Below are 9,950 nucleotides of genomic sequence, written 5' to 3' on the forward strand. Positions count from 1 at the left end.
CACAGGCCTCTCCAAACGCGGTTGCTCGGCGTTGATGAAGGAGGAGGCGGTCAATGATGCGGATGATGAAAACGAGACGAGGAAATATATTTACAGAAATTTACATGAATATACAAGCAAAGTCACACAGAGCAAACTGCAAATAAAAGCACTGATCTCACACAGAGAAAACAATCTACAAGACCTTACTTATCGACCGAATGTCTCCGTTAAAGCCTAGGTACTTTGAAAAGTACGTGCCAAGCACGGAGTCTCTAGCTAGACAAGAGTAGACTAGGACTACGACTAGGACTAGGACTGGTGTCCAATGGTATTACTTGCATTTTTATACCTTCGCAAATAAAGAAGTTATAGGGCGGTCATGTTTGAAGGCACGCCCTGGACTTCGCTAACCAATAAAATTTTAAAATACAACAGCCACAGTCCCCATAGGTTTTGACCCCCGGGCTTGGCAAAGCGAAAAAAGAAACATATAAAGAAAGCATCTAGGACACCCTCTCTACGCGGGACTCCTCGCCCTCTGCGCGCGATTCCCCTTTCCATTCTTGCCGCCGCACCTTCGTGTCGCTTCTCGAAGTTCTAGCTAAACGACAGGGAAAGTTTTGCTGACTCATCGCGGGAGTGTCAGCCCCACGACGCTTCGGTGCTGGTGGGAATGCCAGCGAACGAAAGGGCCCTTCGCGGAACTCTTAGCATGTTCCCATGTTTCCGCGAAAGTGGTACGCGGACCCACTGGCAAGCTTTGTTGGTGCCCCGGCGGACGCCCGCGGTCGACAGTGCCAGCAGTCGGCCTTCATAGCGACGCTGCTGAGCGGGCAGTTGCCCTTGGCAGCCGGGTTGCGGACATCGCATGGAACCGGCGCTTCTCGCTGATCGTCCCTGCTTTCTCCTATGAGCTGAATACTTCATTTTGAATCACTTTATCCAGAAGCATGTTCGGTGACCATTAGCATTCATTGAAACAGCCTTATTGGTTATCCACAAGCGACGGCGACGACTGCTGCTGGCTACCTAAAACACTGAGCGGCAGTCTGGGTCCTACCGGCGCTTCCCGTTCAGTGCATGCGCACACTCTAATGTAAGTGACAGTCGATTTCAGGTGACTATTTTACTCTTAAATTATAATTGAACAAAGAAACGCAAACAATGGTATATGCACTTGTTTGATAACTACGTGAAAGAACCAAGAAACTATCCTAATTATCCACTGCACTCCTTATTGGGAGGGCAGTGGTGGCGGTGTCTATGTACAGGTGCGATCATCCTTACGGTGGTTTGTCGGCAATTCCTCCACCTGAGTCCCTTAATTTAGACAATGTGTTTCTACGACTGTCCCATAAAGCCAGTGTTCTCGAAAAACTTCAAGAGTGTTTTTATTCCTGCTGGCCGCTCAGTTAAAGAACGCTCAGGGTACAGGATGCTACAGACGGCGTCCAACAGAACGTTCAGTCTCCTCAGATTGCACAGTAGTGTTACTCCCGTCACAAAAAAAAAACAAAAACGCAGAGAGCGCCACTATTCGTGGTCGCGCCAGTTCATGTAAGATACATTAAGTTCCGGATACGAAGTCCTTTATTTAGTTATTTTATTTATTTACACAATACTGCCAACCGTTTGCTTAGGTCCGAGCAGGAAGGGCACAAAGCCATACCATACAGTGCAAGAGCAATCTGTCCGGAGTAAAAAAAAGCGTGCATGACAAATAAAATTGGAGAATATGACTACGCAGTACTTAAAATACGTCATGAAGTGCCTTCAGAAAGTCACCAGCGGATATCACGCTCTCGGGCAAGGCATTACAGTCGGTAACTGTCCTCGCAAAAATAACGCTTTCGCGAAGTATGACGCACAGCTATGATCGTGGGGATGAGTTCGACGCATTTCTGAAAACTGTACATAGCGCTGCGACGATAAAAGAGCTGCTTCATTGGTTCGCCGCTAAGACAGGCGACAGCAATTACAGAACCAAGACGGCATACTCACTACGGCGTCCCACACATGCCGGGGCATGCGAGGCCGCATCCGCAAGCAAACAGTGGAGCGACGCCCATGTAAGGAGCGCGCTATCAACACGGCGATCAGGCAGAGGCGAAAAAGCAGTCAAAGCGGTTTGCGCATCAGCTATCGTCAGCCGTCATAGACGTACCGACATCATTAGACTCCTTTAGCATACCGTGTACCGTGTTACCGCTACCGTTACCGGGGTACCGGGAGCCCGCCCACCAGCGGTGAGCGCGCGCTGATTGGTTCCTACCCTGCGGGCGCGACCCCCGCTGCCGGATATGTGGCGCCACCTGGCGCCGTCAAGGCAATTTTCGCATGCGCATTGGCTGCGCGCAGGCTCCCGGTACTACGGTACCGGTAACGCTAACACGGTGCACTGTATGGTAAAGGTGTCTGATAGACACCTTTAGCGCACCGTGTACCGTGTCACCGTCACCGGATTACCGAGAGCCCGCCTATCGCCGATGAGCACGCGCTGATTGGTCCCGATGCTGCAATGCACGCGTATCTGCCGTGTACGTGGCGCCATCTAGCGCCCTCAGGGCGGTTTGCGCATGCGCATTTTCTGCTCGCGGGCTCCTGGTACTCCGGTACCGGTAGCGTAAACACGGTACACGGTATGCTCAAGGAGTCTAATGATGTCGGTACGTCTATGACGGCTGACGATAGCTGATGCGCAAACCGCTTTGACTGCTTTTTCGCCTCTGCCTGATCGCCGTGTTGATAGCGCGCTCCTTACATGGGCGTCGCTCCGCTGTTTGCTTGCGGATACGGCCTCGCATGCCCCGGCACCATGTGTCGCAGTTTTCTTAACGTGGGAACCCGAAACTGCGCGCTAAGCTGCCTCAGCTCACTCGCCGATCTAACAAAATAAATGTTATGAGAAATGTCTCGGTACATATAGGCGAACTTGGAAGCGAACCACAAGGCTCAAGATTTATTTTGCTAGATCGGCAGCCTTCGGACCAAATTCCCAAGGCACGCGAGCTGAGGCAGCTTAGCGCTCAATTCCGGATTCCAGTAATAAGACAATTGCAACGCGTCGCCCACACGAGCGCGCTGTCTACGCGGCGATCGGGCACAGGTGAAAAAGCAGTCACAGCGAGTTGCGCACCAGCTGTCGTCAGCCGCCGTAAGTATACCCCGAGCATAATCTCGCACCCGATAACTATCGCTCCGCGGCGCTGCTGCGCAGCCGGCGGCGGCTGTTCTCAACGCGCGTCGACGTCCTCTGCCGTACATCTAGTGACGAGCTTTTCATCACTGCTTAAGCACGGAGTCTCAATAGCAAAGGGGTGCAGAAGGCCCTCGGGAAAAGAGCTCGATGTCTCCACCTCTCTGCAAGCAGGATCTTGCTCGAGAAGTTACTTCGGAATGCAAAGCGTTCCTTCCTCCCGCAACAGACTGCCGAGACACCGGATCAGACGTGCGCCTTCGCTGCGTTGCTGCCCCAGCAAACCATGAATATGCAGAGGATGTCCACTAATGGTCCTAACGTCCAATGTCTATGTATCGATATCCTCTGCATGTTGAGAGGACTATCGGATTCAGATATCAGTTAGTGGATATTCAGATGACATTCATACATGTTTTTCTTTCAGCACAGTGGAAGATTTGGAAATGTGCCAACAGCTTACCAGAAAACACATTAAAATTATGTTGCCTTTAAATTTTATTTTTTTTTTGCTTTCGCAATCTGAAGTTTTCAGGAATGAATTATTTAGGCAGTCAGCAATTACATGCTTTGATTTTATTTTATGCAAGCAAATGCATGTGAAGTACGATTATTTGAAGAAACTTCTCAAGTTAGACTGAAACCCACAAACGCCGCGAATTTCAAACCAGAACCGCAACTAGAACTGTATTGATATTAGGCAGCCCAACGGCCATGGGCATCATCATTAGCCGCGGCGGCCGCGAAGCGACGTTTTCTTGGTCCCTTTCAGCGTTCGTTTGCACATTTTATTTTTTCGCGTGTTCACATTTTCTTCGTTGTGGCGGCAAGCTTGTACGCGTCGTATACCGTCCTGTGCCAGCATTGTGCAGTGTACTGGGGGACTACGTGAAGAACGGCAATAATGGTGAGTTTTTGCACACTTTTCTCTCAAACAAGTGTTAGTGTTCGTTTGTGGCATTGTGCAGTTTTCGTGCTGGCGATTTCACCAGTCGGTTTATCAGTTCGTGGAGTGCATAGATAGCTTAAAAATGCGTGGCGTTTAGTTAACTGGATTTGTCCCTGAAGCGGAGGCATGGTACAGTAGTGGCGCGGGAATGCCTGTGGCGGCCGCCTGGCATGCTATGACCCTCACTACAAAGGTAGAGTTTCCAGTCTCCGGCGGCTCAAGAAGACAGTTTTGGCAGATCTTGTGTTGGTGTAAAATTTGCTAGCAGGTCCCCTTTCGTTGCAGCTCTTCTCTTCAAAACTAACTGGGCTTTGTTTTTAGTCAAGCTCTTCTGTTTAAATTTGCCTTTTGCGATCTGACATTGCTTTTTCATCTTTGTGCTTGTAAAAAACCTTTGTGGGTTCTTTCTTATTTGTAATTTTCTCCTATTTCAGTTGTTGCTCACTTCATGATATTTGGTTCTTGACTGTTTTTGTCTTTCAGCTTGTGGTTTCTATAACTTTTGCTGAAAATATCTTTTTATTGCAGTGTGTCAATGCAAGTAGTGCTGAGAAAATTCTTGCTACTGTTCGTGTGCCCCAGTACGGGGTTACATTATATAAAATGAGAGTTGCAAATTGTAAACATGTAATGCAACTGGGTGTGACCATTCTTCTCTCCTGTTCATTTTCAGGTATTTTGGAGAGCATGTTCAGAAAAGAGGCTGTCTGTATGTTGTCACTCACTAGCTGCATTTGCTCCATCAAGACAAAGAGCTGGTATGAAACTGTTTTTCGCGCTTCATTCTTAGGTTATTAGTCATGACCTATGGAAAGCAAATAGCTTTCACCAAATGCCGCCGCGGTGGCTCAGCGGTTACGGTGCTCGGCTGCTGTCCCGAAAGACGCGGGTTCGATCCCGGCCGCGGCGGCTAGAATTTCTTTGGAGGAGAAATTCTAGAGGCCCGTGTACTGTGCGATGTCAGTGCACGTTAAAGAACCCCAGGTGGTCGAAATTTCCGGAGCCCTCCACTACGGCGTCTCTCATAGCCTTAGTCGCTTTGGGACGTTAAACCCCATAAACCAAACCAAACCAGCTTTCACCAAATATATTCTAGTTCTTCATTAAAGACAGGCTAATTGCCAACTACTGCCACATCTTTCGTCTTAACATAACGCATAAAAATTCAAGCAATCACGTTTCACTGGCGTAATTAACTCACTTGAGTTAAACCTGTTTTCTCATACGTCCCAACTTTGGTTCCGCAAATGCTTTCATGAAGCACAATTTATAATGTTCGGTAGTGATTAACATACATTTATAGCTTCTGGGTCTGGAAAGAGCTTTGATTATAGACGTCTCCAAGGCATGTTTCTATGTTAAACTCCAGGTTTCTACAATAAGACTAAGGCACCTCAACAATGACTATTTGGTTTTCTACAGGGTTACTGACTTTCTTTCTAACTGCACATCATTTGACTGTTAATGCAACCAACTCTTATGGTGTTCCAATCCTTTCAGGCATGCCTCAAGGATGTGCTTTACCATGTTAACATTTTCTGACCTGTATTAGCAGTTCATTTAGTGTTGTTTCTGCTTGTTTTTTTCTGCTGATTGTGTCATCTACTGCTTAATAACTGATGGTTCTGACACTGCATCACTTCAGACTGAATTCAGTAACGCTGTGTAACGCTTTCTCTAGAATGTGGAGCTTTACTTTCTGTTACAAATTTATGAGCATTTCTCATAACCAGGCACCCTGTTCTTGTTATTTTTACAAATAGTTGCCTGGACTTTCTGCATAGAAGTACTTTAGCATGCATTATACAACTTATAGCAAAAATTTATGGAAGTCCAACTAGTATTGCTTGAGTAATATCAAAATCTAATTGCATGCAGATGCATTTAGAAAACAATTTTCACAATGGCAATGAAAAGTACGTGCCAGCCCATTCCAATTATGTTCCCATCCGTGTTTCCTCATGCTGCATTCCCCATTTATGATCTACCAACCAGACTTATTACAATATCGACCATTCACAGCTCTTTTTTCCATGTGTGCTTTCATACTGAATGTGTCCTATCATTCTGCATAGATGCTGTTCGATCGAACAAGATGTTCTCAACAACACTGGCCGAGATAGAAGAAATGGTAAAAAAATGGCTGGAGCATGCGTCCTGCAGGCGGAAGCAGCTCCAGGAAAGGCACGCAAAGAAAGCTGAGGCAAGTTGATTCCCTTATACCTTTTGTGAGCTTGAGACTGTTTTTGTGTGTACAGTGATGACCAAAAGTGTGCTTGTCTGCATAGACCTGGCATACCCAAAGGTTACATTCCACACCTCGTGTTATCCACTTTTATGGAAAAAGATACTTTTGATTTTTGTGAGCATTTGTGTGCACACTATTAGTTTTTTGGTTTGCTGCCTCATGTAGCCTAACATTTTTAGTCCCCTGGTACACATTAGGTGCACTACAAATTCACAAAGCTTGGAGCATAGTCTGCGTAGCTTAGATTGTTTCATTTAAGGCTAATTAATTGAGCAGATAGAACGCTTTGTATGCAACTGAAAGAGCAAATATATTTCACAAAATCGTAAGCTTGGCACTGTGACCTCCAATGTTTTGGTGGTAGATTTTGGCCCTATAACTGATGTCATTTTTTTTTCTCAGAATTCGGTTTTGACTTGACTACTCAAGTAACTAAAAAATGCACTTTGTGGAGAAAAACGTGTATGCTAAAGCAGTTTCTGCTTGGAAAAAATTATCTCCAGAATGACACTACAGGCGAATACAAATGCAACTAGGAATCAAAACATTCAATGATGTGCTATTTGTACTAAATCACAGAACTTTTCAGAAAGTGACTGCATTTAGGCGCCATTTATCGTATGCTGTGCTATGTCAGTGCACGTTAAAGAACCCCAGGTGGTCGAAATTTCCAGAGCCCTTCGCTACGGCGTTCCTCATAGCCCGAGTGACTTTGGGACGTTAAACCCCATAAAACAAACTTCGATTCAAAACAGTCCTTATCATTCCAGCGGAGAGAGAACACAAATGGCGAACGTTTTCTAGGTATGGAAACTGCTAAAAAATTGGAAACAAAATTTTTAAAATCCAGATGTATGAAATTGTCACCCTAGGCATCTTCAAATCATTTTGAAGACAGATGTGATGTAAGGGCGCATGGGCTCTAACCAGTCAGTGGTTAGGGCACTCGACTATTGAGCCTGGCAACCCAAAGTTTGATCCTGGCTGTGGAGGCTACACAGGCATGGAAGGTGCCTGTATAGCAATGTCAGTGCATGATAAAAAAAACCCAGAGTGGTCAAAATTATCCACAGCCCTCCACACAGCGTCCCTCATAGCCAGTCTCTTTTTGACGTTAAATCCCATGAACCAAATAAAACCGAATTCTGAGAAAAAAAATGACATCAGTTATAGGGCCAAAATCTACCACCAAAACATTGGAGGTCACAGTGCCAAGCTTACGATTTTGTGAAATATATTTGCTCTTTCAGTTGTATACAAAGCGTTCTATCTGCTCAATTAATTAGCCTTAAATGAAACAATCTAAGCTACGCAGACTATGCTCCAAGCTTTGTGAATTTGCAGTGCACCTAATTGTGTAATTGTGACTACTATTTAATACTATGTATTGTGCTCTATTATATTCACAGGCCACTCGAAATCAAGTGGGGACCTCTCCTCTCCAGAGTAGGCGTACGCCATTCCTCATTTTGCTTGGATTGTGCCTGCACCTTGGCTTTGTCACAGTGGTGGGGTACCTGACTGGGTAATAAAGATACATAAGAATAATGGTGGTCTTGCCCAGTGCTTTGTTATATTGACACAGCATCATTACATTCAGCGTAGAACACCCGGCACCTCCCTCCACAACCCACAAAAATATTGGATGAATATCTATTCAGCGTCCATTAAATATCTCAGAGTGACCATATGTGGCCAAAATATGGACATTATATAAACATCCACTGTTATCAAAATGAAGCTCATATGGATATTCTATGGACATAATATGAACTTGTGAGAATATTATATGGACATCTGATATTTTATAAATTATATTATATGGATATCCCCTGAACATTACTTGGTTGGCTGGGGCATGGAGTCAATCGCGTCTTCCAAGGATATATCTCTGGCATTCGGTTTGCAGCCTTCGGGCTGCGGCCGTGTATCTGTATTTTTCAGCCAGCGTGCGTTCCGGCGGACGCGGTTGTTGCGACGCGCGTCTTTACTTTGTCTTTTACTCTGTCCTCTTATCTTTCAACTCTCTACTATCTGCACGTGGCAGCGGTGGTGGCTCGGCTTGAGCCAGTTGGCAGGCCCGTGCACTTTCCTTTTCATCCTTCTCTCAGTCGCAACCAACCAACCGACTTCCAAGCGCGGGTATTTCCAGGCGAGTAGACACGAGCCACACGCACACTGTCAAGCGTTGAAACAAATTTGGGCGGCTGAAGGGAACGGCACACAAGCACTACCGAAGAAACACACGCCATTCGTGTTTAAGGCGTCTGCGACTGCCTCGGTGGACTGCCCTTCAATTAACAACAGCTTGAACTAGCCGCTCTCTCTGCCGGCTTTTTTACGCGCGAGTGTCTTTGTGTGTGTGAAAGAGAGAGAGAGATCCCAACATGTTCCTGCCTCCTTGCAAGTCAACTGCGGCGGCTGGGCGCTCAGCTTAGCCTTCAGTCGAGAAAAACTTGCCGCGTATTAAGAAAAATTTTGTATGTATTCGTTCGGCAATTATTTCTCACAAACTGGTACTTGGGCACTGAGTTCCAGGATTTCTTGCGTGTCACTGTACCGAAGTGATGCGATATGGGCGGCGGAGTTATCAGGTCCGTCAACGCTTCAGCACTGGTTAGCAGCATATCGTTTTTCAAACACTGTGCTCGCATAAGTATTCTCGCTATCAGTGGCGTATGGCTTCTGGGGCATCCCAAAGCGACTCAGGCTATGAGGGACGCTGTAGTGAAGGGCTCTGAAGGGCTCCGCAAATTTCTATCATCTGGGGTTCTTTAACGTGCACTTGCATTGCACAGTAGACGGACCTCTAGAATTTCGCCTCCATCGAAATTCGACCGCCGCAGCCGGTATCGAAGCCGCGTTTTTGGATGCGCTATCAAAAGTTCGCCCATTTCTGGAGGCAACGCGGCTGAAACATTCTCTTCGCACTACGTACGTACTACGTACACGGAGCAGACAAAGTTGCAAAGGGTGACTAAAAAAGAACGCAGGCTTGTCTTGACAGTGGCGAGAAGTGCGATTGTCGCCATCTTTTGGCATTTCACATTACTTTTGCTTGGGGCCTCCGAAACAGCCATGAGTTTGTGATCGATTAAGTCGTCATCCCCGCGGTTTCATGATAAAGTTCACCTAAAAAAGTTGCGCACGGTGCTCCCCGTATTGAAGTATTAACCATGTTACAACCGCGTTATTGGTAGTGATATTTTTTAGGTGAAAAAAGCTTGAACGTGAACCTGAGTAATTTCTGAACTTCCAAAAAAACCCCGAAAAATTCGCGTATAAGACGCACCCTTGTGTAGGACCCGCCAGCAAGATTTAAAAAAAAAGCCGCGTATTATACACCGAACATTACGGTATGTCTCAACTAATCCATAGACTGTGGCGAGGTGCTATCTTGTACTTCATAAAAACGTGTTTACTAGTGCATATTAGTACCTAATGCTTAAAATCCATCCATAAATCATTGACGCTGAAGGTTCCCAACTTGTGTTTTTCAAGAAAAGAGTCAAATTCCTGTTCTAAGTTGTCAATCACACTTTTTTCGGCAGCTTTTCTAAAGTCCAAGAATTTCT

The 9,950-nt window shown here is 46.0% G+C and overlaps 1 long non-coding RNA gene across 1 annotated transcript; it reads left to right on the forward strand.

Moving 5' to 3' along the window:
- Positions 1 to 3,459: 3,459 nt before the first annotated feature.
- LOC149357470 (uncharacterized) lies at positions 3,460 to 6,546 on the forward strand. Its single transcript, XR_016289903.1, has 3 exons — positions 3,460 to 4,085; positions 4,801 to 4,885; positions 6,203 to 6,546. It is a non-coding gene; the product is annotated as an uncharacterized LOC149357470 (long non-coding RNA).
- The last annotated feature ends 3,404 nt before the right edge of the window (positions 6,547 to 9,950 follow it).

Source organism: Amblyomma mixtum, chromosome 3 (assembly GCF_055824585.1).
Source record: "Amblyomma mixtum isolate Tamu chromosome 3, ASM5582458v1, whole genome shotgun sequence".
Classification (NCBI taxonomy): domain Eukaryota; kingdom Metazoa; phylum Arthropoda; class Arachnida; order Ixodida; family Ixodidae; genus Amblyomma; species Amblyomma mixtum.